Here is a 25,115-nt window from a genome sequence, read left to right on the forward strand (position 1 = left end):
TTAAAGATAACTTGCCCTACTGAAGGGTATAATCAATGAGTCTCATGATTCTAATGTTAAGTGTTTTTCAGTTATTTACATTTGTGCTATTAAATTGAAAGGATACATTTTTAAAATTTGAAAACAATATGTGGTCGTCTCAGCAACTTAACACACTGCTTTATTTATAAGTTCATTGTATATGATTTTTAAAAGTTATTTAAGTATTTGGGGAAGTTTCTCAGTCAGATTTCCTTGAAAAAAATCCAAATGTAATAAATTTGTAAAGGAAATGTCCATATTTGAGGGGATCCCACAGCAAACTTAATTATCCCCCTTAAATATCATAAGTGTACTTTTTCCACTTATTATATTAAGGTTTCTTTTTAAATATTTTCATTTCAGATTGACAGACTTTCCCAAATATCAAACATGATTGTTGAGATTCACTTTCCTAATAAATATAGTCATAAGGTTTAGAAGTTGAACTTTAAAAACTTAAGAATTAACTTCAATAAGTTGAATATTAATTTTCAAATCAAAATAGTCCCTGAATAATCTTTTCTACCTAAAAGGACTCCCCCAAGAATCACAGACACCCACATTCACTTTTGGGTAGAGAAGGCAGAGGCCGAGCCAGCTCACTACCGCTGACCCTTTCAGAGCCTCAGTGGGTAAAATGAGTGTGTCCTTATAATCACAGCTGCTCTATTTGGGATCTCTCCTTGTTCCTCCCTTCATGATCTTGCTTTCCTTTCAGTCCTAAAGATTCAAACATGTGGTGTCAGTGTTGCTCAAAAGCACAGACCGATTCCCAGGGTCAGGCTATGAATTGTTTAACTAAATCCATCGACAAATCACCCAGAAAGGCTTTTAATATGTATGTTTGCAGACCTAACCACAGAAGGAAAGCAAATTGTTACTGAGATCTTCAAAGCAGATGAGCAGGTTTCACCAGTTCTTCCACTTGCCCTGGGCAGGTCTGCAGGTCTGCTGGACCCTGGCACACGGAGGCCCTCCTGTCCAGCCGCCCGTTTCCCCCCGGTTCCCGAGCTTCCGCTCCATGCTAGAGTCCACTTGTAAAACAAACAAAGGCTTTGACTTCTTCCTCCCCTTCACCATAGGTGAGCACTTCGTGCAGGTAGAAAAGCAGGAGGAAGAAAAGGTATTGAAACGCAGGAGGAAAAAATATGACCAAATGGAAATAGTGAGTTGAACTCATTTCTGACACTTGGCGTTTGCCTCCTGCAGCAGAAACTGTCTTCCTTGCTTCTCTCCTTCAAATCTTCCATTTCTCTATCGTCAGACACATGCAGGGATTGGAATGTGTTGGGTGATTGGTTTCGTTGATGATTTTAATTTTTTTAAACCATAACTGCCTTGCGCTTAGAGGCCTGATTAGTTTTCAGCTGGGTTACAAATCTTGCCCTCTTCCCGGCCCCTCGTCGTTCTGACCTTCTGCCCTCCACCTGTGCGTGGCAGGGCACAGATGCCCTCACGTCCCAGCACTGCTGTGGCAGGCAGTTGGAGAAAAACCTCACTGTCACTTGTAAAAGCAGAAATCAAGCTCTCTCCCCACCCCTCTTTACCCACCCACCCCCTTTTTCTGTTCTCTCTCCTTTCTCTCTGTTCCTTTTCTGTAATGTCAAATCTATTCCACTGGGCAGTTGCTCTTTGACTAATTCTGCCACTTAATTTTCTAACATTCATTCTTGACTTTCAAAGAGGAAACTTCCATTTTGAGTGACATTTCTCATGACTGAATGAGCATGGATCTTTTTCTCAATACGTCAAAGGAAAGGGCATTCACAACCTGGCCTTGCTCTCCGGAGGTGAGGGGGTGCTTTTTACTCCATGGAAGAATGAAGGGCCGAGCCGGGAACGCACACCGCTGTCCAGCACACCAGAAGGCCTCTGCGCTCAGCTGGTTCTCCTCCCTGGTCTGGAAAGATCTCCCAGCAGGTGGAGGCCGTTGTCCTTGACCTGACCCAGCCCCTGCTCAGGCAGCTGGAGGGCATATATAAACGATTCAGCATATTTATATATATGTGTACATCACACACACACACACACACACACACACACACACACACACACATGCTGCATCGTTTTTATTTGGGAGGCCGAGTAGTGCACAGATATTAACATGCTGTATGTTCACTTGGCAGTATGTCTTGGAGACATTTCCATGTCAACAACATGAAGACCTGCAGCTGCTGCGTGCCATTCCATAATAAGGATAAGCTGACATTCATTGAGCTATTTGCTTATACCTGGGTACCTGGGCTGTGTTTGGCTTTTGTTAAGACAGACAATGTGGCACTCGATCTTCACCTTGTGCACATGTACAAATGTCTCTCTGGGGACATCCCGAATGCAGAATTGTTAGGTCATAAAGGAGAAACATTTCTTATTTTAACAGAAACTGCCAAACTGCTCACCAAAGGAGCTGCAAAATAACACTCTCACCGGAGAGCAGCTGAGGGCACGTGTGCCACCACAGCCTCGCCCATGCTTTAGATGATCAAACTTTTGATTGTTGCCACTTTGATTAAAAATGGAACCTTGTGTTTTTTTTTTTTTTTGCATTTCCTTAATTTCTAGAGAGGGTAAGCATCTTTTCAAGTATGTTGGTCATACATTCTTTTTCTAGCCATGTGCAGAAAACAGAAACTGGACCCTCTCCTGACACCTTTCTCCTTGTTAGGGAAAGTTTGCCCTGGTTTTACCAATTTCCTGGAAGTCTGTATTTTCTAGGTATAAGCTTACTCGTTGGGAAGGAAGAGGACCTATCGTTTCACCTCAAGAACAAGAAAGCTAGTAGGTAATATAGTACACATAATGGAAATGGTGTGTGCAGGAAACCTCAGGTGAAGCAGCAAGAATATTTTACAGCACTAACTTATACAGCTCTAACTTAGAATCATTCACAGTGGCTCCAAATCCCAGCTCCACCCTCACTGCTGGATATCAGGTTCATTGTTCCAAATTTTAGCTCTTCTCATCTGTAAAATGGCAGTTATATGAGTACCTATGTTTAAGGCAGTGGCTAGGATTAACTGAATGGGTCCGCCTATGGATGCTGGCACAGCAGGCGTTTTATGCATAATGTCTCTAATCATTATTTCTCCATCTCAGAATAGAGACAGATCTCTACTGGTGGAGACCCTTCCCAAAGCAGCTGGAGGAGACACCTTAGGTCCTATGAATCTCTTCTAAAAGACTCTTGATATATAGGAGTCTGATATGGTTAAAAGGGCTTCTCTTGTTTGTTCTGGATGTGACATCGGGTTTAAAAAAAAAAGCTCACTACTGTTCAGGAGCCTGGAAACCATGCATTACCCAACAACGGTTACCATGGCTGCAAGGAGGAATCAGACAGCAAGCCCCCAGCAGTGTTTACTGAAGAAAGGGAAGTCAATAGCTGCTGGAGTTAACAAGTGACTGTTATTTACAGACAGGAATGGTATTTGCAGACGGGAATGAATGCAAAATGCATAGAAGGATACAGCCATGCCCTTCCACGGAAGTCATAGCACATCTCAACACACTGAGAAGCCATCCACGACAGGAAACTATGATGAAGGTCTCCTTTCTTCCACATTGTGGGTGATTTTCTGCCACAAGGTCATTATGTTCTATAGTTGACTATGTTCTCAGCATTCTAGAGACACCTTTTCTCATGAAGACTGGCTCAGATTGTTAGGTTAATTGTAAGAATTGTGGAAATGGGAGGAAGAATTCATGAAGGATGCCTCCTGTATTGAGTTGTTTTCATTGATAAATGGTTGTGATCTGTAAAATGGGGATATCAACAATTACTTAAGGAAAATGAGCTTTATTTGGGTAGATTTGGCTTTGAATTCTGTCTCTAGCTCTTAGAGATTGTATGACAGCTGTGATTTAATATCTGAGTCTCTAATTTCTCATCTGTAAACTGAATGTAACACTTATACTGAATATCATACTTATATTACAAGATGTCCATGTTATTCTAATCATGCCTTTTTAGTTTCTGTACTTTCTGATGTTTTGACCTCTGGGGCCTTGTTGATCTTGAAGAGACTCTGCCTCCCAGGGCCGGTCAGTTCCTCGTGGTAGGAAGGGATTCACCTGCAAGTGTGCCTTTTGTATGTGAGCCACCAATCTGAAGCCCCTGGTCCCAGTGACACCTTCATCTAGCTCTCACTTGCAGAGCCATTATGCCCCTGCCCTAATCACCCCAGAGCCAGATATTAAACAACCAGAAACAGCCACGATGCTCGAGCGCCCAATGAAATTATTTAAAATAGGCAATACTACGCCTGCTTACCTGTCCACCTTTCCTCCTCACAACCCATAACAAAGTCTCTTGACCATGTCTTCTTCTCATTCCTGCTACCTCCTGACTGATCCTGGTGCTTGCCCGTGTGGCCCTGCATGGCGTGGTGTGACCTCTCCTCTTGAACAGTCAGTAACACACTCTCTAGGTAATGGCAGTCATCTCCTGACCCCATTTCTCTCACCATACCTGAATAATAATAAAACCTACTGTCTTTGCCTAATTGGGCTGCTGTAACAAAATGATATAGAATGAGTGACTTATACAGTAAATATCTATTTTTCACACTTCTGGAGGTGGGAGAGTTCAAGGTCAAGGCACTGGAAGGCTCAGTGTTTAGTGAGAGCCCGCTTCCTGGCTCATGGGCAGCCAGCTTTTCTCTGTGGCTGAAAGAAGCCAAAGCACTCTCTGGGGTCTCTTGTATAAAGGCACTAATTCATTCAGGGGACCTCCACCCTTGTTATATAGGTAGAGCTCCAAAGAACAGCCTCACCTCCAAACGCCATCCCACTGGGGGTTAGGCTTGGGATACCTGCACTTAGAGGTGACACATACATTCAGTCCACAACACTCATGATTTAAAAACACATGCCCCAATCTCTGGAACCTGTGAATGTTACCTTGTATGGCAAAAGGGACTTCACAGGTATGAAGAAGCCACGAATCTTGAGATGGGAGATTATCCTGGGGTAGCCAGGTGGGCCTGGTGTGATCACAAGGATCTTTAGAAGGGGGAGGCAGGAGATCAGCATGAGCAGCAGAGGAGGGTGAGGCTATGAACCAAGGAATGCCGATGGCTTCTAGAAGCTGGAAGAGGTGAGGAATGAATTCTCCCCTGGAGCCTTCACAAGGAATCCAACCTGCCAACACCCTAAGGCCTTACCCTTGTAAGGCCTATTTCCGACACTCTGACCTCCAGAACTGTAAGATAGTAAATGTGTGTTGTTTTGAGCCACTAAATGTGTGGTCATTTCTTACAGCAACAATAGAAAACTAATATAAGTGTCAATAAATTATGATTATTTTCACTATCCAGTACAATAATATTCAGAATGTGGCAATACTTTTGAAAAGTTAAAGTGTCATGTGAAGATTATTATCACCAAAGTTGTTATCTGTTCTGCCTGCATTTAATTTAAGTCCGCTGCTTCCAAACTTTGTATTTCAGTATTTTATTATTGTATCCGTGAATAGCAAAGCTATAATTGCATTTTTTTTTTTACCATTTCCAAGAAGACGTATGTCTTAAGGGACAGTTGACTGGAGTCATTGCCCCACAGGAAAGTAGACCACGGGCCTCCTATCAGTCATGGGTCTGTGTCACATCAGAGACCCCAACTACTTGATCTTGACTCGATTGAAGAATGAATAGAATAATAAGAAGAGAAAGGAAAATTAGGTACCAAACAGCCAGTGGCAGAGATGGCAAGGAGTCTCCTAATGTCCCCTTTCCCCACAGTCTGTAAAGATTTTCACCTGGACACACAGCCACTCAAACACGGACTGCATTTCTCAGACTGCCTTCCACGTCAGTGTGATCACTTGACTACGTTCTGGCCAATAAAATGGAAAGAGAATGGACAAATGCAAGTTCAAGGGAATGTCCTTAAAGGGAAATGCTGTGTCCTGCTCCAGTTCTTAGCTTATTCCTGCTGGCGGGATTGCTGATGTGACAGTTGACTCCACCCACAACTTGGAATTCAAATGTCAAAGATGGCAAACCAACAAAATAGAAGGATTTGGTTCTGAAAATTGTGGAGTCCACATACCAACAGTTCTGAATTGTCCATGGTTATGTGAAAATAAACACCTGTCTTGCCTGAGTAGCTGTTTTTACTCATTTGGTGGTGAGAAAGAACCAGTCATTTGCAATCAAACCGAACTCTTACTATTGCAAGACTTAGTACAAGAGTTCCCACGCAGGATAGTTACTATTACAGATCTCTAATAAAACAGAACTCCTGGAGAAAATATATAACGTCTTTATCAAAAAGAAAGAGCATAAAAGAAATTTAATTGTTTCATAAATAAAAGCATGACTTTCAAATGTTAAGATGAGGATATGTAATTTGAAGTCAATGATTACAAGAATTGAAACCTATATTAGTAGCCAGAAAATTCAAGTGGATAAGAATACATAACCTAGAAGAAAAATTCAGACTGAGGAATACTGAGAAAAAGCCTTGGGGATAGATCCAGGAGAGAAATATGTGATTACAGACCTACACTGTCTTCTGTGAAAGCCAGAAGGGTTTTGGAATTTAGATTTTTTTTCAATTTTTAGAAATTATATTGCACGTAGGCCAGGTGTGGTGGCTCACGCCTGTAATCCCAGCACTTTGGGAGGCTGAGGAGGGCAGATCATGAGGTCAGGAGATTGAGACCATCCTGGTTAACAAGGTGAAACCCTGTCTCTACTACAAATACAAAAATTAGCCAGGCATAGTGGCATGCTCCTGTCTTCCAGCTACTAAGGAGGCTGAGGCAAGAGAATTGCTTGAACCCAGGAGGCAGAAGTTGCAGTGAGCCAAGATGGTGCCATTGCACTCCAGCCTGGGCGACAGAGTGGGACTCTGCCTCAAAAATAAAAAAAAAAGAAAGAAATTATATTGCATGTTATATATATTACATACTGCATATACTACATAACATCCCAAGGAGGATATAGGATAGATTCTCAAATCAAACATTTTAGTCTTTCAGCAGCAAAACATATAGTTACACTAATACTTTTCATGGCTAAAAATAGCTTCACATCAGTTCAGGTTTTGTTTTTCCACCAAATATGTTTGTAAGAAATTTATTTTTTAAAATAACAACAAAATAAAAAAAATACTTGAGATAGTGGATGACGAGCCTGTATTAGGATTTCCAGCAGAAGAAAAAGGATACACATAGAGGAAAGATAATGATGAAGGAACTAAGGGGAAATTATACCCATTTGAAGGAAAGCTCATTTGAAAGAGCTTAATACATTTCATGCTGGAGTGATCATATCCTAGATCACACCCAGTTTTTAAAAATTCTGAATTCCAAGGACAAGCTTTTTTAAAAAAAACTTCTTGACCTTTAAGACAAGTTTCATAACAAAGGGAAAAATTAGCTGACATTTGACTTCTTTTCTGCAATTCTAAGAATTGGAAGGAATACTAGGAAACACAGAATACTGAAAGAAAAGGACTACAGTCTAAGAATCTTACATGTAGCAAAGTTATCATTCACTGTTACAGCAAAAGAAATGTATTTGCAGCTATGCAAGGATTCAGAGACTACAGCACGTAGACGTAGAACCTAGGGATGTCACTGGGAAATGACTTGACTAAATAAATCAATCTACCAAGACATCCACTTATGAACAGGATGAAGTAACAGGACCCAGATTTACCCATTCTCTGAAACTGCTAAAAAAAAAAAAAAAAAAAAAAAAAAGAAAAAAACTGGACAAAATACATATGACAATGGTTTTCAGATATTTAATATAAATCATCACAGGCTAGTGCTCCCTGAGAGAGTTGAGTCACATGATTGACCCAGGTTAGTGCCAGGATACAGTATCCAAGACATAACATAGGGAGGGGAATAAGCAGTCTCCATGAGTTAAGCAGACAGCTTGGGAGTTGGAGGAGACCAAGACAGAGTTGGCAGGGTAGAGTACTAGACAGGAGACAGTTACACAAAGAACACCAAAGACTTGCAGAGGGTCATCCTGGAGACTTCAGCCTAATACTGATCAGAATGTGCCTATGAGGAACTATCCAGGGCTGAAAAGGAACTGCCTAAAAGAAACAAAGGGAGCCAGGGGCCAGAATAGTTTGTCTTCCAACTAGCCAATGTTAGAAAACCTCAAAATTCATAGAGCATTTAAAGGGTTTAGCTTTCATATTGGAGAAGAATTAGCCCTGGATTAAAAGGTGTTCTGTTCTCCCTAAAAAAGCTTAAATCAGGCTCAAAACAATCAAACTGTTTCTAAGCAACTTAATTGCATCCAAGAACAAAATGCAAGAATATCTATAAGAATTTGAATCTACCCAGGAACCAACAAGAAAAATTCACAATGTCTGGCACCCAACAAAAAATCACCAGATATCCAAAGAAACAAGAAAATATCACTCATACTGAGGAGAAAAGCCAATTAAGAGAACTAGACAGAGATTATAGTTATAACTATATTCTGTATGTTTAAGAAAACAGAATAAATATTGAACATATTAAGGAGAGAAAAATATTTTTTAAATGTAATTTATACTTTTTGGAATCTATAATTTCTAAAATAAAAATATATTGAATAGGATTAATCACAGTTTAGACATTGAAGAAGAAAAGATTAGTAAACTTAGAGAAAAACAATATAAACTGCAAATAAACACAGAGAGAAAAATGGCTGACAATAAAAATGAAGAGAGCATCAGTGAGTTGTGGGACCTCTTTAAGTAGTTTCATATATGTTCAATTAATGTCTATAAAGGATCAAAAAAGGACATACAATATATTTGAAAAATTAATAGCCAAAAACTTTCAAACTTGATTAAAACTATGAAACTCCAGATCCAAGAAGTTCAATAAACCCCAAGCACAAGAAATGTGAAGAAAACTACAAGTCATCTCATATTCAAAATTGTTAAAAGCAATGATAAACAGAAAACCTTAAATGCATCCTGGGGGAAAAAAGACACCTTACATACAGAGGAATAAATATAAGAATAAATCAGACACCTTGTCAGAAAAAGTGCAAGCAGAAGATAGTGGGGCAACATCTTAAAAGCACTACAAAAAGAAATCTGTCAACCTTCAATTTTATAGTCAGCTAAAATATCCTACAAAAAACAAAGGTGAAATAAAAATGTTTTCAGATATACAAAAGCTAAAAGTATCATCACCAGCAGAGCTGTACAATAAGGAAATTTACAGGATTTTTTAAGGAAGAAACAAAAAGAAGAAAATCTGGATCCATTCAAAGAAGTAAAATAAACCAGAAACAGTAACTATGTGTGGTTAAATATAACATTGTTTCTTTTTTTTTTTTTTTTTTTTTTTTTGAGACGGAGTTTCGCTCTTGTTACCCAGGCTGGAGTGCAATGGCGTGATCTCGGCTCACCGCAACCTCTGCCTCCTGCATTCAGGCAATTCTCCTGCCTCAGCCTCCTGAGTAGCTGGGATTACAGGCACGTGCCACCATGCCCAGCTAATTTTTAGTATTTTTAGTAGAGACGGGGTTTCACCATGTTGACCAGGATGGTCTCGATCTCTTGACCTCGTGATTCACCCGCCTCGGCCTCCCAAAGTGCTGGGATTACAGGCTTGAGCCACCGCGCCCGGCCACATTGTTTCTTATTTTTAAAGACTCCTTAAGAGATGATTATTTATTATTATAACTAGTACCGATGTATAGTGGGGTCTAAGCCATATATAGAAGTAAAATGTATGACAACATTAGAACAAAATCAGGGAAGTGGGAAATGGGAGTATACTGATATAAGATTTTTATATTATTTATGAAGTAGTATAACATTATTTTAAGTTAGACTGTGATTGGTGAAAGATGTAAATTATAAACCTTAGAGAAACACTAAAAGGACTAAAAAGAAAAAAGTAACAAAAGCAAATGAAATATATAGAAAACAATGGAATATGTGGTAGATTTAAAGCCAATAATATAAACAATAAAATTGAATGTCAAGAGCTAAATACCACCACTAAAGGTCAGAGATTGTCAGATTGAATAAAAGAGCAAGACCCAACTATGCTGCCTATAAGACTTTAAATATAAAGAAACAAGTGGGTGAAAAGAAAACACATGGAAAATTATATAACATGATAATACTAATCAAAAGAAAACGGGAATGACTATTTTATTATTACACAAGGCAAATTTCAGAACCAAGATTATTACTAGACACAAAGAGGATTATTTTACAATGTTTAAGAGGTCAACTAAATCTAGAGGTAATAACAACCCTAGACATTTATGCATCTGACATCAGAACTTCAAAATACATTAAACAAAATGGAGAAAAGAGCAAAAAGAGAAATAAATTCAAAAGTATTGTCAGAGATGTCTACAACTCTCTATCAACAATTGATAGAAGAACTATAAATAAAATCTGTAAAGATAGAGAAGATTAAAATGACAATATCAACCAATTGAACCTAATTGACATTTTTGGAACACTTCACCTAGCAACAACAGAATACATATTCTTTCCAAGTAAACACTGTACCAAGATAGGTCATATTCTGGAACATAAAATAAATCTCAACAAATTTAAAAGTATTAATGTCATACAAGTATGTTCATTGAACTGAATGGAATGTAACTGAATAAGAGGTCAGTATTAGAAATATGTCTAGAAAATCTTCATCAGAAACTAAATAACATACTACTAAATAACCTAGGTTCAAGGAAGAAATCAGAAGGAAAATTAGGAATATTTTAAACAGTATTTCAAACTGAATTAAAATAAAAAGATAATATATTAAAATGTGCTGGATGCTGCAAAAGCAGTACTTAGAGGGAAACATATAGCACTTAATGCCTATTATAGAATAGAAGAAGGACCTCAAATCAAGAACTTCACCATTTACCTTAAAAAACTAAACAAACAAAAAGCAAATGAAACCCAAAGCAGAAGAAAGGAAACAATAAAGGTCAGAGTAGAAATTAATGACATAGAAAAAGAAAAACAATAGAGAAAATCAATAAAACCAATATCTGCTTCTTTTAAAAGATGAAATTGATAATCTCTAGCCAGAATGATCAGGAATAAAAGAAAAAAATACAAATTACTGATACTAAAAATGATGATTAGTTCACTACAGAGTCTACCAATATTAAAAAGGCAACTCAGAAATATTATAAACAACTTTGTGCCAATATATTCAACAATTTATATAAAGTTTTAAATTTTCTTAAAAGACACAAATTACCAGAGATCACTCAATAAGTAATAGATAACATTAATAGCCTCTTCTCTAGTAAGTGAATTTGCAATTTAAAAGTTTGTCATAAAGAAAGATCCAGGTCCATAAGGTTTCATGGCCTTAGCAGTGAATTCCATCAAATATTTAGGAAAATAAGAATACCAATTTTATCCAAGCTCTTCCAAAAATTTACAGAGAATTAAATACTTTCCAGCTTAATTTCTGAGGCCAGCATTACTCTGATGCTAAAACCAGAAAAGGATATTGCAAGAACACTACAAATATATCCCATAAGGATTTGTTAAAATCCTTAATAAATTTTAGCAAACCTAACACAACAATTTATAAAAATGATAATACATTTTGACCAAGTGTGGTTCATCCTAAGTTGCTTTAACACACTTAAAAAATGTTGTTTTAACTTTCAAAAGTCAATCAGTGTAATTTATCATATAAGCAGAGTTAAAAAGAAAATATATGATTATTCAATACGTGGAGAAAAAGCATTTGACAAAATCCAACATCTATTCCTGCTTTAAAAAAATACCCTCAGCAAATTAGGAATAAAAAAGAAATTTCTCCGCTTTATGGATGTCAATTTGATGCAGACATCTTTGAATAACCTACAGCTCACATTTACTTAATGATTAACAACTGAATGTCTTCCATCTAAGATCGGGAAAAGGAAAAGGTGACCACACTCACCATGTTTATGCAACATTGTACTAGAGGACCTGGCCAATGCAATAAAGCTAGAAAAGGAAATGAAAGGCATACAGATTAGAATGGAAGAAATAAAATTGTCTTTACTCATAGATGACATAATCATCTATGTTGAAAATCTTAAGGAAGCTACCCAAAAACCCACTATAGTGAATAGGTAAATTTAACAAAGTTGCAGGGTAAGAAAGCAATATACAAAACAAATTGTATTTTTATATACTAGCAATGAACTATCTGTAACTGAGGTTTTAAAATACCATTAAACAGCATCCAAACATATGAAATACTGAGAGGGGAAATCTGACAAAGGACATGCAAGGCCTGTACCTGAAAAGTACAGAACATTTCTGAAGGAAATTTTAAAACATGTAAATAAATGAAGGGCTATATCATGTTTTTGATCAACGTCCTGATTACATGTTTCTCCATACTGATCTATACATCAATACAATTTCAATGAAAATTGCAGCAGGCTTTTTTATACAAAATTGACAAGCTGATGCTAAAATTTACATGGAAATACAAAGGACTTCAAATATAATAGCTACTTTGAAAAAGTACAAAGTTGGTGGACTACTTTACTCAATATTGAGATTTGTTTAAAATCTACCATCATGAAGAATATACGGTATTGGCATAAAGACAGAAAAATAGATCCATGGAATAAAAGAGAAAGTCCATAAATAGACTCACATATGGTCAGCTGATCTTTAACAAGGGTGCCAATGCAACTGACTGAGGAGAGTGAATGGTAGTGGGCAAATTAGCCACATGCCAAAAAAAAAAAAAAAATGAATCTTGATTTTCACTCATTCCATACACAACAAATTAACTTGAATTGGATCAGAGTGAAACTATGGGACGAGAAAACTAAAATTACAACACTTCTAGAAGACAGAAGAAAATCTTAGTGAGTTTAAGTTTATAAAAATCTCTTAACTACAACACAAAAAGCATAGATCATAAAAGAACAGAAAGCAATCAATTAGAATTCATCAAAGTCCCCTACACACAACATGGATACATCTCAAAATAATTATGTTAAACGAAAAAGGCAGATGCAAAAAGAGTACAACTGCATGTTTCTATCATATAAAACCCTATAAAAATGAAAACCAGTCAATAGCACAGAAAGTAGATCAGTGGTTGCTCTGGAATGGGGAGTGAATAGTGGCAAGGGAAGAAATCACAAAGGAGCACTAGGAAACTCTGGGGTTGATGGATATGTTTATTTTCTCGACTGTGATGATTTTTCTTTTTGCGGGTGACTATATAACATTAAATTGTATACTACCTCATATGCTTATTTCCTCTAGAAGAGGGCAAATATAGAACCATGAAAAAAACAATAAAGCTATTTTCATTGTCTAGGGCAAAGACTGGCAAACTACAGCCCTCCAGTCAAAACCTGGCTTACCACTTGTTTTGTGAATATAGTTTTATTGGAACACAGTCATGCCTATTTGGTTACCTATTGCCTACGCCGCCTTCACAGTACAAGACAGAGTTGAGTAGTTAAGACAGAGACTGTGGCCCATGAAGCCTCAAATATTTACCTACTCTCTGGCTCTTCACAGAAAAAGGTTGCTGACCCCTAATCTAGTAAATTAAAAGAAGAATACTTTTGAATTGAAATAACTGGTTCAAATCCCTTCTTCATTACCATGTGACCTTGGATAAATTATTTAACTAAGCTTCAGGTTTTTCATCTATAAAAATGGACATAATAGAGGTCTGAAGTTCAAGACCAGCTTAGCCAAGAGGGTGAAACCCTGTCTCTACTAAAAATAAAAAAAATTAAGGCTGGGCACAGTGGCTCACACCTGTAATCCCAGCACTTTGGGAGGCCAAGGCAGGTGGATCACCTGAGGTCGGGAGTTTGAGACCAGCCTGACCAATGTGGAGAAACCCCATATCTAAATACAAAATTAGCCAGGCATTGTGGCTCGCACCTGTAGTCCCAGCTACTCAGGAGGCTGAGGCAGGAGAATCGCTTGAACCTGGGAGGTGGAGATTGCAGTGAGCTGAGATTGCGCCATTGCACTCCAGCTTGGGCAACAAGAGCGAAACACCCACCTTCATATGTTCACACAGAAGGTTAAATGAAGTAAAACACTGAAAATGCTCTGAACTTCAACTGGTAATATAGAAAGTACTAAAGAAAAAGTGGGTTGGGGTAGCTATTATTATTTAGAAGTGAACATTTCTGAGTTGCTTTGGGGCAAGTCCATGACACTTAGCATGAATGGAGCTTGCAGGACTGGATGTCGCTATGGGTGAGTGAGTGAGTGAGTGAGAAGTGAGTGACTGTGAAGGCCAGGACATTACTATGCACCATTGCAGACTTTATAAACACTGCACACTTGGGCTACAGTAAATTTACTTTAAACATGCTTTCTTCAATAATTCATTAACCTTACCTTACTGTGACTTTTTTACTTTCTAAAGTTTTAAATTTTTTTACAACTTTCTTGCCTCTTTGGTAATAGCACTTAGCTTAAAACACGACCATGTTATACAGCTATACAAACAATGTTTTTTCCTTTGTATTCTTATTTTATAAGCTTTTTAAATTTTTCATTTTTCTTATTTTTTACTTTTTGAACTTTTTTGTAAAAACTCAGACACAACACAGGGTCAGGGTCAAGATCATCAATGTCTCTGTCTTCCACCTCCATGTCTTGTCTAGCTGGAAGATCTTCGGGGCAGTAATACCCATGGAGCTGTCTGTCATCTCCTATGACAGCAATGCATCCTTCTAGAAACCTCCTGAAGAACCTGCCTGAGGCTGGTTTATAGCACACTTTAAAAAATACAAGTACAAGGAGCATGCTCTAAAATAATGATAAAAAGTATAATATGTACATAATCCAGGTGTATCATTATCCACTATCATTATCAACTATCATATACTATACATAATTGTATGTGCTATACTTTCAGATGACGGCAGCTCAGTGGGTTTGTTTACACGAACATCACCACAGACACATGAATAACGTGTTGCAGTACGACATTACAATAGCCCCAACATCACTAGGCAATAAGAATTTTTAAGCTCCATTAAAATCTTATGAGGCCCGGCCCAGTGGCTCATGCCTGTAATCCCAGCACTTTGGGAGGCTGAGGCAGATGGATCACTTGAGGTCAGGAGTTTGAGACCAGCCTAGCCAACATGGTGAAATTCCATCTCTACTAAAAATACAAAAATTAGCCAGGCATGGTGTCATACGCCTGTAATCCCAGCTACTCGAGAGGCTGAAGTGGGAGGGTCACTTGAACCCGGAAGGCAGAGGTGGCAGTGAGCAGAGATCATGTCACTGCACTCCAGCCTGGGCAACAGAGCAAGACTACCTCAAAAAACAAAAATAAAAATCTTATGGGACCACTGTCATATATGCGACGTGTCACTCGCCAAAATGCCCTCATGCAGTATGTGACTATTAGATGCTGGATTCTCCCAAAAAAGTAAGCTAGAGAAAAGAAAATGTTATTAAGAAAATCATAAGGGAAGATGGGCAAATAGGAACAGCTCTGGAGTGCAGTTCCCAGTGAGAACAATGCAGAGGGTGAGTGATCACCGCATTTCCAAACGCGTTATTACTGCCCACAGACCAGGAGATTCCTGGGCTGAAAAGTGCCATGAGTCTCCAGCACAGCAGCCAGAGCAGTGGATCTCCACACAAAAACTCACAGAAATCTGGGCGGCCGTTTCAACCGGTGCCTGGAATGCCTGGGAGACACAGCTGCCCATTCAACTGAAAAAAAGGGGGCTGAAACAGGGAGTCAGGTGATCTGGCTCGGCAGGTCCCATCCCTACAAAGACCAGCAATCTGAAACGCTCTGGATTGAGAGTTTCGCAGCAAGCTCAGCTGGACCCGAGACGGTCCAGTTCTGTTGCGGGAAGGGCATCCGCCATTACGAGGCAGTCCGCCACTACCGAGGCAGTCCACCATTACTGAGGCATTCCACCATTATTGAATGGAGCTTGCAGGACCGCCATTACCAAAGCAGTTCTAACCATACACCTATAAACAAAACTGCAAGGAAGTTCATGCAGCAGCTGGACAGAGCCCATGGCAGCTCAGCAACGCCTCTGCTGGGAGACTAAGACTAAGCTACCTCCTTGCTGAGCAGGGCAGCTCTGAAAAAGGCAGCAGCACATTTATATATTCCATAAAAAGGAACTTATAAATAAAGCCTCATCTTCCCAGGATAGAGCACCTGGGGAAAAAAGGCGATTATGAGTTCCGCTGCAGCAGACTTAAATGTACCTGCCCAGCAGCTCTGAACAGAACAATGGAGCTCACAGGTCAGCACTTGAGCTCCTATAGGGGACAGAGTGTCTCCTCAAGCAGCTCCCCAACCCACGTATATCCAAAAAGTCACCTTATAAAGGAGAACTCAGGCTGACATCTGGTGGGTATCCTTCTGGGACAAAGACAGCAGAAGAAGAAACTGCCAGCAACCCTTACTGTTCTGTAGCCACTGCAGGTGATCCCCAGGCAAGCAGGGTCTGGAGTGGACCACCAGCAGTCCTACAGCAGAGGGGCCTGATTGTTAGAAGGAAAACTAAGAAACAGAAAAGAAATAACTTCATCATCAACAAAAAGGACATCCACTCAGAAACCCCATCTAAAAGTCACCAACTACAAAGACCACAGGTAGATAAATCCACAAAGACGGGAAGAAACCAGCACAGAAAGGATGAAAACACCCAAAATCAGAATGCCTCTCCTCCTCCAAGGGATCACAACTCCTCACCAGCAAAGGAACAAAGCTGGATGGAGAATGAGTCTGATGAACTGACAGAAACAGGCTTCAGAAAGTAGGTAATTACAAACTTCTCTGAGCTAAAAGAACATGTTCTAACCCAATGCAAAAAAACTAAAAACCTTGAAAAAAGGTTTGACAAAATGCTAACAAGAATAAACAGCTTAGAGAAGACTATAAATGACCTAATGGAGCTGAAAAACACAACACGAGAACTTCACAAAGCATACACAAGTTTCAGTAGCCAAATAGACCAAGCAGAAGAAAGAAGATCAACTCAATGAAATAAAATGAGAAGGCAAGATTAGAGAAAAAAGAGTGAAAAGAAATGAACGAAGCCTCCAAGAAATATGGGATGATGTGAAAAGACCTAATCTACATTTGATAGGTGTACCTGAATGTGATGGAGAGAATGAATCCAAGCTGGTACACAAGCCACACGATAATGCTGCTGTGGTGTTTTCAGGGTGTTGTCTTGTTTTTTATCTGTTCATTTGTTTGGAGTTGTGGTACCTCTGGTTGCAGAGGTGGAAGACATACAGCCTTCAATTGAAGGCTGGGCAAGGCCCTTCCTGTGGTTTATTTTTTATGGACTTCTACTTCCCTCACCTCCTCATAGGTAACCATTGGAATGTGTTTATGTATTTTTATTTGTGCCAATTCCTTAAAAATACAGTGGCTTTCTATGTGTATTTTTAATTTACCTAACGAGTGTTGCACCACGCATCTCTTGCTGTTTCTTACCCTTTTCACTCAGCACAGAAATGTTCAGATCCGCCCACACTGCTGCGTGCACAGGAGGCCCGTGGTTTCTAAGCCCTTCTTTGGTACAGCCACACCTGCGCCTATCTGTTCTCCCCATTTTGAATTTTTAAGGTACAACTGACAGTCACTTGCCTAGTTAACCAATCCTGTTTCCAGGGATTGGTAAAAGAGGAGGTACTGCATCTCCATAGCCCTGAGCCCTGGGAGGAAAGGGAGAGGTCAAGGAGGGGTCAGCCCAGCCAGCCCAACTCTCTCACCACTAGTCCTCTTGGGCAGTGGCTCAGCCCGGCTCTGCTTTCTCACTTACAGCAGAGTTAACAATCCCTGTGCCCCAACCTCAGGGCTGATATGATGCTTCCAGGAAATGACAGGAGAGGAAATGGCTGTGAATGATGGGCATGGCCACCCGTGGGCCAGCAGCCTGCCCCAGTCCCCTCCCCAGCTGCCCTGCAGCCACCCTAGCCACAAGAAGGCACTCACTCTCAGGGTCATGCAGTGAATTGTTATGTCCTGGGTACACCTCTGCCTCCCTAGTCACACTGGCCTGCTCCCCATTCAGGGGCTGTGACCCTCCTGGCAGCTGTAGGGAGGTACACCATCCCCTCAGGCACAAAACCCACTCCAGCTTCCCCTGGATCTTTGCCAGTATCGCCCTGTCCCTTCCTCATGAACCCCTGCCACCATTTCTATTCATGAGATAACTGTTCTAGCCCGGTGTGGGTTACAACGTTAGTACTGAAAAAAAAGACTGGGGGGCGGGGGTGCTCTGGGATAGCTATTATTATTTAGAAGTGAACATTTCTCAGTTGCTTTGGGCAAAGTGGATGACACTTAGCCTGAGTGGGGCTTGCAGACTGGAAGTGGCTCTGGGTGACCCAGTGAGTGGTGAGTGACTGTGAAGGCCAGGGCACGACTGTGCATCACTGCAGACTTCATCAACACTGCACACCTGGGCTGCACGACATCTACTCAACTGCCCTTCCTGGACTCCCGCACTGGGGATACTCCAGAGAGACTCATGGCAGGTTTTTAGGGTCACCCCAGCATGTGGCGCGGCTCAGTCCATATCCCGTCAGTGATAACAGCAGCAGCAGCAGCAGCAGTGGCAACAAGCAGTGAGGACATGAACTCCATGTTTAAGCCAAAAGGCATCAAGAATGCACGCAGCCCAGGTGTGCACCGGCTTCCCAGATCCCTCCAGCGAAGACCCCTGGGGGCAGCGCACCAGGCTTCTCTGCTGCGGGAAGAGGGGCCTGAACCAGACTACTCAGCGTTGGCCGAACCCTCCCGCGCACAGGCATTGCCCTGGCATCTGCGCTCCTGGGGCCCAGGGACGTTTCAAGTCAGCCTCACTGCCCAAGATTACTGATTTCCTTCAGGGCCTGTTTTTCCTAGGAGCCTGTGAGCTTCTGCAAAATTGCCACGTATCACCTTCTTCCCGTGCTTAAAACCTTTGAGAGATTCTCCCTGCCCTCAGGACAAAGTCCAGTTTTCCTCCTTAGGGCACCCAAGGCGCTCCCTTTGGAACGGAGGCTTTCCTTTCCTTGAAGCTTCAGCCCTGCCAGTCCCCGTTCTTGCCCTGTGCTGTGTCCGGTCATGTTGTTGAGGTTTCTGAAAGGAACCACACTCTCTCTTGCCTCAAGACTTTCCCCCATGCCTTTTCTTCAGCTCCAAACATCCTTTCCCACCCCTTGGGTAATTCTGACTTGGCCCTCTGGTGTCGGAAGTCCCTCACGGTTCACAGGAAGCCTTTCCGGCTCACCAGCCACAGACAAGGTACCCCGCCCAGGTGAGCACGTGCAGTGTGCACCTGTGTGTCCTTGTGCAGCACGGCCCCCACCCGGCTACACCAGAAGCCTTGGGACAATGTGTCCCCTAAAAACTCAAATCTTGAAGTCCTGTCCCCCAGGGTGTGGCCTTCTTTGGACATAGAGTCATCATAGAGCAAATCAGGCTAAAATTAGGTCATTAGAGTGGCCTCTTATCCAAAAACTTGGTGTCCTTCTAAAAGGGGTGAATGTGGAGAAAGACAGGGAGGAGGCTGGGTGAGAATGAAGGCAGAGACTAAGGTGAGCTTCTACAAGCCATGAACCCCAGACATCACCAGCAAATCACAGCTGGAAGGAACACATGGCTGTCAGAAGGAGCCAACCTGCCGGCCACCCCATCTGGGATCTCCAGCCTACAGAACTGTGAGACAATCAACTACTGTGATTTCAGCTGCCCCATCCGTGAAGCTTTGCCACCCTAGAAAACGAATACAGGCAGCAATCATGTCTTTACTTCTTTACTTTTTTCCACTTCATCTACAGAGCTTACCACAGCAGTTGGAACAAAATTGGAGGTCTGTGCATATTTATCAAAAGAAACAATTGTACTCTGGAGAAGAAGGAGGAGATGTGATTCCTGCATGTGAGGCTCTCATGCAATGAGGGCACAGAGCAGGAATGAGATAACTCAAAGTGTGCACCATGCCAGGTTAGACTCACGGACAGCCAGGCCACTGAGTGCACATCCATGTAAACCAAAGAGAAAGTTAGCCCTCCCAACCATCCGAATGGATGGCCTGTCAGCCAAGGCATTCCAAACTTAACCTGTGAAACCAGTTCAGGCCCTGAGGGGAAGGGGAGTCACACATGCCTCATGATACCCTCCTCCCTGTTGGAATTACTGATAGAACAGCCTCTTTGAGTCTGAGAAGAAACATTTGCAACCTATTTTCTCTGAAGCCTGCTACTTGGAGGCTTCATCTTTATGATAAAACCGTGGTCTCGACAACCCCTTACTGTAACCCGGACATCCCTTTCTATTGATTCCAGGTCTTTAGATAACAACTCAATCAACTGCCAATCCGAAATCTTTGAATCCAACTATGAAGCCCCCACTTCCAGTTGTCCCAACTTTTCAGACCGAAACAATGTACATTTCACATGTATTGATTGATGTCTTACGTCTCCCTAAAATGTATAAAACCAAGTTGTGGGCCCACCATCTTGGGCACACGTGGTCAGGATCTCCTGAGGCTGTGTCGTGAGCATGTCCTTAACCTTGGCAAAGGGGTGTGTGTGTGTGTGTGTGTGTGTGTTAGTGGCAGGTATGTAACACAAGTTCAGAAGGGAGTCTCAGCATTGCAGTAAGGAGAGGAAGCCACCACCACTGGATCTAGAGTTATGAGATCTGGGTTTGAGTCCTGGTTCTACTTTTCAGCTGTTTCCTTGAGTGTCCTCATCGGTAGAACAGTGATGATGGCTCTTCCAAACAGCACAGGGTTTGGGAAGGTTAAAGAGGGAAAAAGGAGACAAAAACACGCTGGGAAAAGAAACGTGGTTCCACAGCAGGAGTGGGCCCTCGTGTAAATCGTGGGCTTTGGATGATAATGACGCATCAAGATACGCTCCTCACTTGTACGGATCGGACCCCTCGGTGCCAGACGTCCATAGCTGAGGGGCTGTGTGTGGGAGCAGGGGGGATCTCCCTGGACTTTCTGCTAAATTTTGCTCTAAAAAATGGCTCTTTAAAAAAAAGGAAATTCAAAAGAAAAAAAAATTAAGATACATAAATCCATTTGATAAAATTACAACCATTGAAAAAGAAAGAAAAGGAAAATGGAAAACCACTATAGATGTGGTTTAATCGAGTTGATTTGAAAGCTTTGGTAGAAAAGCACACAGACAATGGTGTAAGATTCCCAGTGAAATCACAGCTCACGAGGCGCACTTGAGGGAAACTAACAGAGGAAGATTTAAGACTCAGTCGCTAGAAGAATGGGTTGTCATGAACCCATGGAGTGAGAACTAGGGTTAGGTCGTGAGGATAAGAGCTGCCTGTTCACACCATCCCCCCTCCGTCAGTCAACCTGGGCAAGAAGCCAGCCAGGGAGACGCCGAGGCCAGGCCCCGAGTGTGCCCCCAGCCTTGCCCTGAACCTGCACTTGCACTCCTAGATTAACTGAGACTTGTCTCAGATACTCTTTGGGTTTACACCCCTCACTCAGATGAGGGCAGGCAATGTCTGGCAGCAATCCCAGGAATCTCCCAAAGCCCATATCTTCAAGTACGAGCTGGTCAAGCAGAAAAGAGAATTGGAAGAAACAGGAAACAAAACCCAGTGGACTATTTGTGGACACTTGAGCAATCTGCAGGGAGAGACGCTGGGACCAGTTGGGAGAGATCTGGTATAACCTGCCATGTCTGGGAACCAATGAATGAACTTATTGGGGGGAGGGGGAGTCCTAGAAACTTTTCTCAGGCAAACTGAGGATACATTACAGGGGGTTATGACTCACCACCAGCATGCTCCCTACTCTTCGTGGAGGGAAATCTTTCTTTGTGAGCCCCCAACCTCCAGGGCAGGCAGTTCCTGGGCTGAGCCTCACTGATGAAGCCTTTATGTGCAATGTAGAAACAGCCCACACACCAACTCCTGTTTTGTCATTTTAATGGGCATTCTATTTCCTCAGCAGATGTGCTGCATGACTATTTTTAAGCCCAGACCATCTTCACCCTCCTAGAATCTGCCTCTGATTCTTGGAAATTGGGGAAAACCACATGTTTTTCATCATTCCTCAAAACTACTGGCTTGCAGCAGCAGTTCTGTAATGCTGGGGAAGAAGCCGATGACATCTGTGCCTTGTTTCTGTTCTTACTCACATTTCTCTGTTCTCTGAAAGCAAAATAACACAAAGCTATAAAGACCAGCAGGGAGATGGTCATTAGCATATGGTCTTTAGCATCAGGGAGATGGTCTTTATCCATCACAGCACACACAGGATTCCAAAGGATGGAGGCTGCCGCACATAAAACCCCTCCCCAAAGTGGGCAGGGGGCGGAACAGAGGCTCCAAGATCCCAGGTGGTTGCCTCTGCAGCACGAGACACACTATGGGGTTTCTGCAAAGAAAACATTGATTTGGGTCAAGTCTTCTTGGTCTCATTATTTTTATGACCTCATAGAGGCTGTGTGGTTGTCCTGAATGCTATGCTCAGGACAGGAAGGGCAGGCAGAGGCTTCGGTCTGCAGGACAGAGGAGGAGAACACGCTAAAGGCCCGTCCACCTCTGCATCCTGAGACACCCTTCCTGAATCATCACTTGGCCCAGCCTGGCACTGAGCCCCATAGACGCCAATTAGATGGACGTGGTCTCTACACTTCACACACTTCAGCTGTTTATAGCACTCACTTGCCGCCGCAGACCCCAAATGCCAGAGACCTCACTTGCTGACCTTTAGCTGACAACAGGGGCTGGAGATGACATTTGCATCAGCCCAGCACATGCCTCAGTGGGTCAACCTTCTGTGGTCAGGGGCTTCCGAGGCACAGCAAGACAGTCCTGGTGGCTCAATGCAACGCAGGGCCACCACCCATATGGGGACAACTAGAACCTGACAACTTGGAATTTCGCTGCTGTTCTGGGAGGGCTTTGATGGGCTTTGCTCTGACTTCCTCTCTTGGACCTCTGGGCAGTGTGGCTACTGACGCAGTAGAAATCAAGCATCCTGTTTCACTCCAGCAGAAGCTGCACTGCAGCAATGGGAGGTGTTCGACCCACACCCAGAGGGGCACTTCCGGGTCGCGTAGGCCCACAGATCGTGTGGGAGCCAGCCCATCGCGCCCAGGAGTCTGCCGCACTGCGGAAGCTGCTGAAGTGTTGCCCACCTCCCAGGACACCTGCGGGATGTGGGAATTCCCTAAATTAGGTATTCTACGCCCCAGGATGTTTAAAAGGAAGGGAGAGGGAGAGAATCGATGATCTATTATTTGATGAGTTTGTAGGAGAGTGTATGAGAGCAGAGTGTTGAGACAGACTTTCAACTTCAATGTAAGGCATATCTGTTAAGCATCTACCGCGTGCTGGGGGCTGTGCGGGATGTCTAAAGAACAATTAGCAGCAGCCTCTCAAGGTGTGTAGGGGTGTGTGTGTGTGTGTGTGTTAGTGGCAGGTATGTAACACAAGTTCAGAAGGGAGTCTCAGCATTGCAGTAAGGAGAGGAAGCCACCACCACTGGATCTAGAGTTATGAGATCTGGATTTGAGTCCTGGTTCTACTTTTCAGCTGTTTCCTTGAGTGTCCTCATCGGTAGAACAGTGATGATGGCTCTTCCAAACAGCACAGGGTTTGGGAAGGTTAAAGAGGGAAAAAGGAGACAAAAACACGCTGGGAAAAGAAACGCGGCTCCACAGCAGGAGTGGGCCCTCGTGTAAATCGCGGGCTTTGGGTGATAATGACGCATCAAGATACACTCCTCACTTGTAGGGATCGGACCCCTCGGTGCCAGACGTCCATAGCCGAGGGGCTGTGTGGGAGCAGGGGATGTCTCCCTGGACTTTCTGCTAAATTTTGCTCTAAGCCAAAAAGTGGCTCTTTAAAAAAAAGTAAACTCAAAAGAAAAAAAAAACATCAAAATACATAAATCCATTTGATAAAATCACAACCATTGAAAAAGAAAGAAAAGGAAAATGGAAAACCACTATAGACGTGGTTTAACTGAGTTGATTTGAAAGCTTTGGTAGAAAAGCACACAGACAATGGGGTAAGATTCCCAGTGAAATCACAGCTCACGAGGCGCACTTGAGGGAAACTAGCAGAGGAAAATTTAAGACTCGGTCGCTAGAAGAATGAGTTGTCATGAACCCGTCGAGTGAGAACTGGGGTTAGATCAAGAGGAGAAGAGCTGCCTGCTCACACGATCCCCCTCTGTCAGTCATCCTGGGCAAGAGGCCAGCCAGGGAGACGCCGAGGCCCCGAGTGTGCCCCCAGCCTTGCCCTGAACCTGCACTTGCGCACCGATTTCTACCTGTGCCACCGGCATAAATACAAACACGGGGTCGGCGGCGGGGGCGGGGGGCGGGGTTCAACAATACCAGCATTCCCTCACCGTTCCGGAGGCTGGAAGTTCAAACTCAAGGTGTGAGCTGGCCGTGCTCCCTTCAAAGCCCTGAACGGAGGGTCCTTCCTCTGCTTCTCCCATGTCCAGTAGCCCCAGGAGGTCCTTGGCTGTTAGCAGCATCACCCTGATTCGTCTCACGTGGTCTCATTCCCTCTGTGTGTCTCCACATGGTCTTCTCCTCCCTGTGTGCACCTGTGTCCAAATTTCCTCCCCCTCCCCCTCTTTTCCCTCCTCCCCCTCCTTCTTTCTTCTTCTGCTTCTTCCTCCTCCTCCTCCTCCTTCTTCCTTCTTCTTCATCTTCCTTTTAGAGTAAGGTTCTTGCTCTGTGGCCCAGGCTGAAGTACAATGGCACAATCATAGCTCACTGCAGCCTCAAACCCCTGGGCTCCAGCAATCCCCCTGCCTCAGCCTCCTGAGTAGCTGAAATCGCAGGCACAGGCCAGCCACCACACCCTGGTAATTGAAAAAAAAAAAAAAAATTTGTTTTCTAATTGTAGAGATGCAGTCTTGCTGTGTTGCTAGGCTGGTCTCAAACTCCTGGCCTCAAGCAAACCTCCCGTCTTGGCCTCCCAGAATTCCAAGATTACAGGCATGAGCCACCATGCCTAGCCAAATTTCCCTTTTCTTATGAGGACATCAGTCTTTTGGATTAAGGCCCACCTTAGTGATCTCACCTTAATACGGTTACATCTGTAAAGACTCAATTTGCAAATAGGCCACATCCATAGGTCACATCCAGATAGTTCAACA

At 42.5% G+C, this 25,115-nt stretch overlaps 1 long non-coding RNA gene across 1 annotated transcript in view; it reads right to left on the reverse strand.

The window, feature by feature from the left end:
- Positions 1 to 1,584: 1,584 nt before the first annotated feature.
- Positions 1,585 to 25,115, reverse strand: part of LOC141584039 (uncharacterized) — a 44,428-nt gene continuing 20,897 nt past the window's right edge. Inside the window, exon 6 of the long non-coding RNA XR_012516933.1 lies at positions 1,585 to 24,818. This is a non-coding gene — a long non-coding RNA (uncharacterized LOC141584039). The remainder of the gene's footprint in view (positions 24,819 to 25,115) is intronic.

The sequence above is a fragment of the Saimiri boliviensis genome, chromosome 3, assembly GCF_048565385.1.
Source record: "Saimiri boliviensis isolate mSaiBol1 chromosome 3, mSaiBol1.pri, whole genome shotgun sequence".
Classification (NCBI taxonomy): domain Eukaryota; kingdom Metazoa; phylum Chordata; class Mammalia; order Primates; family Cebidae; genus Saimiri; species Saimiri boliviensis.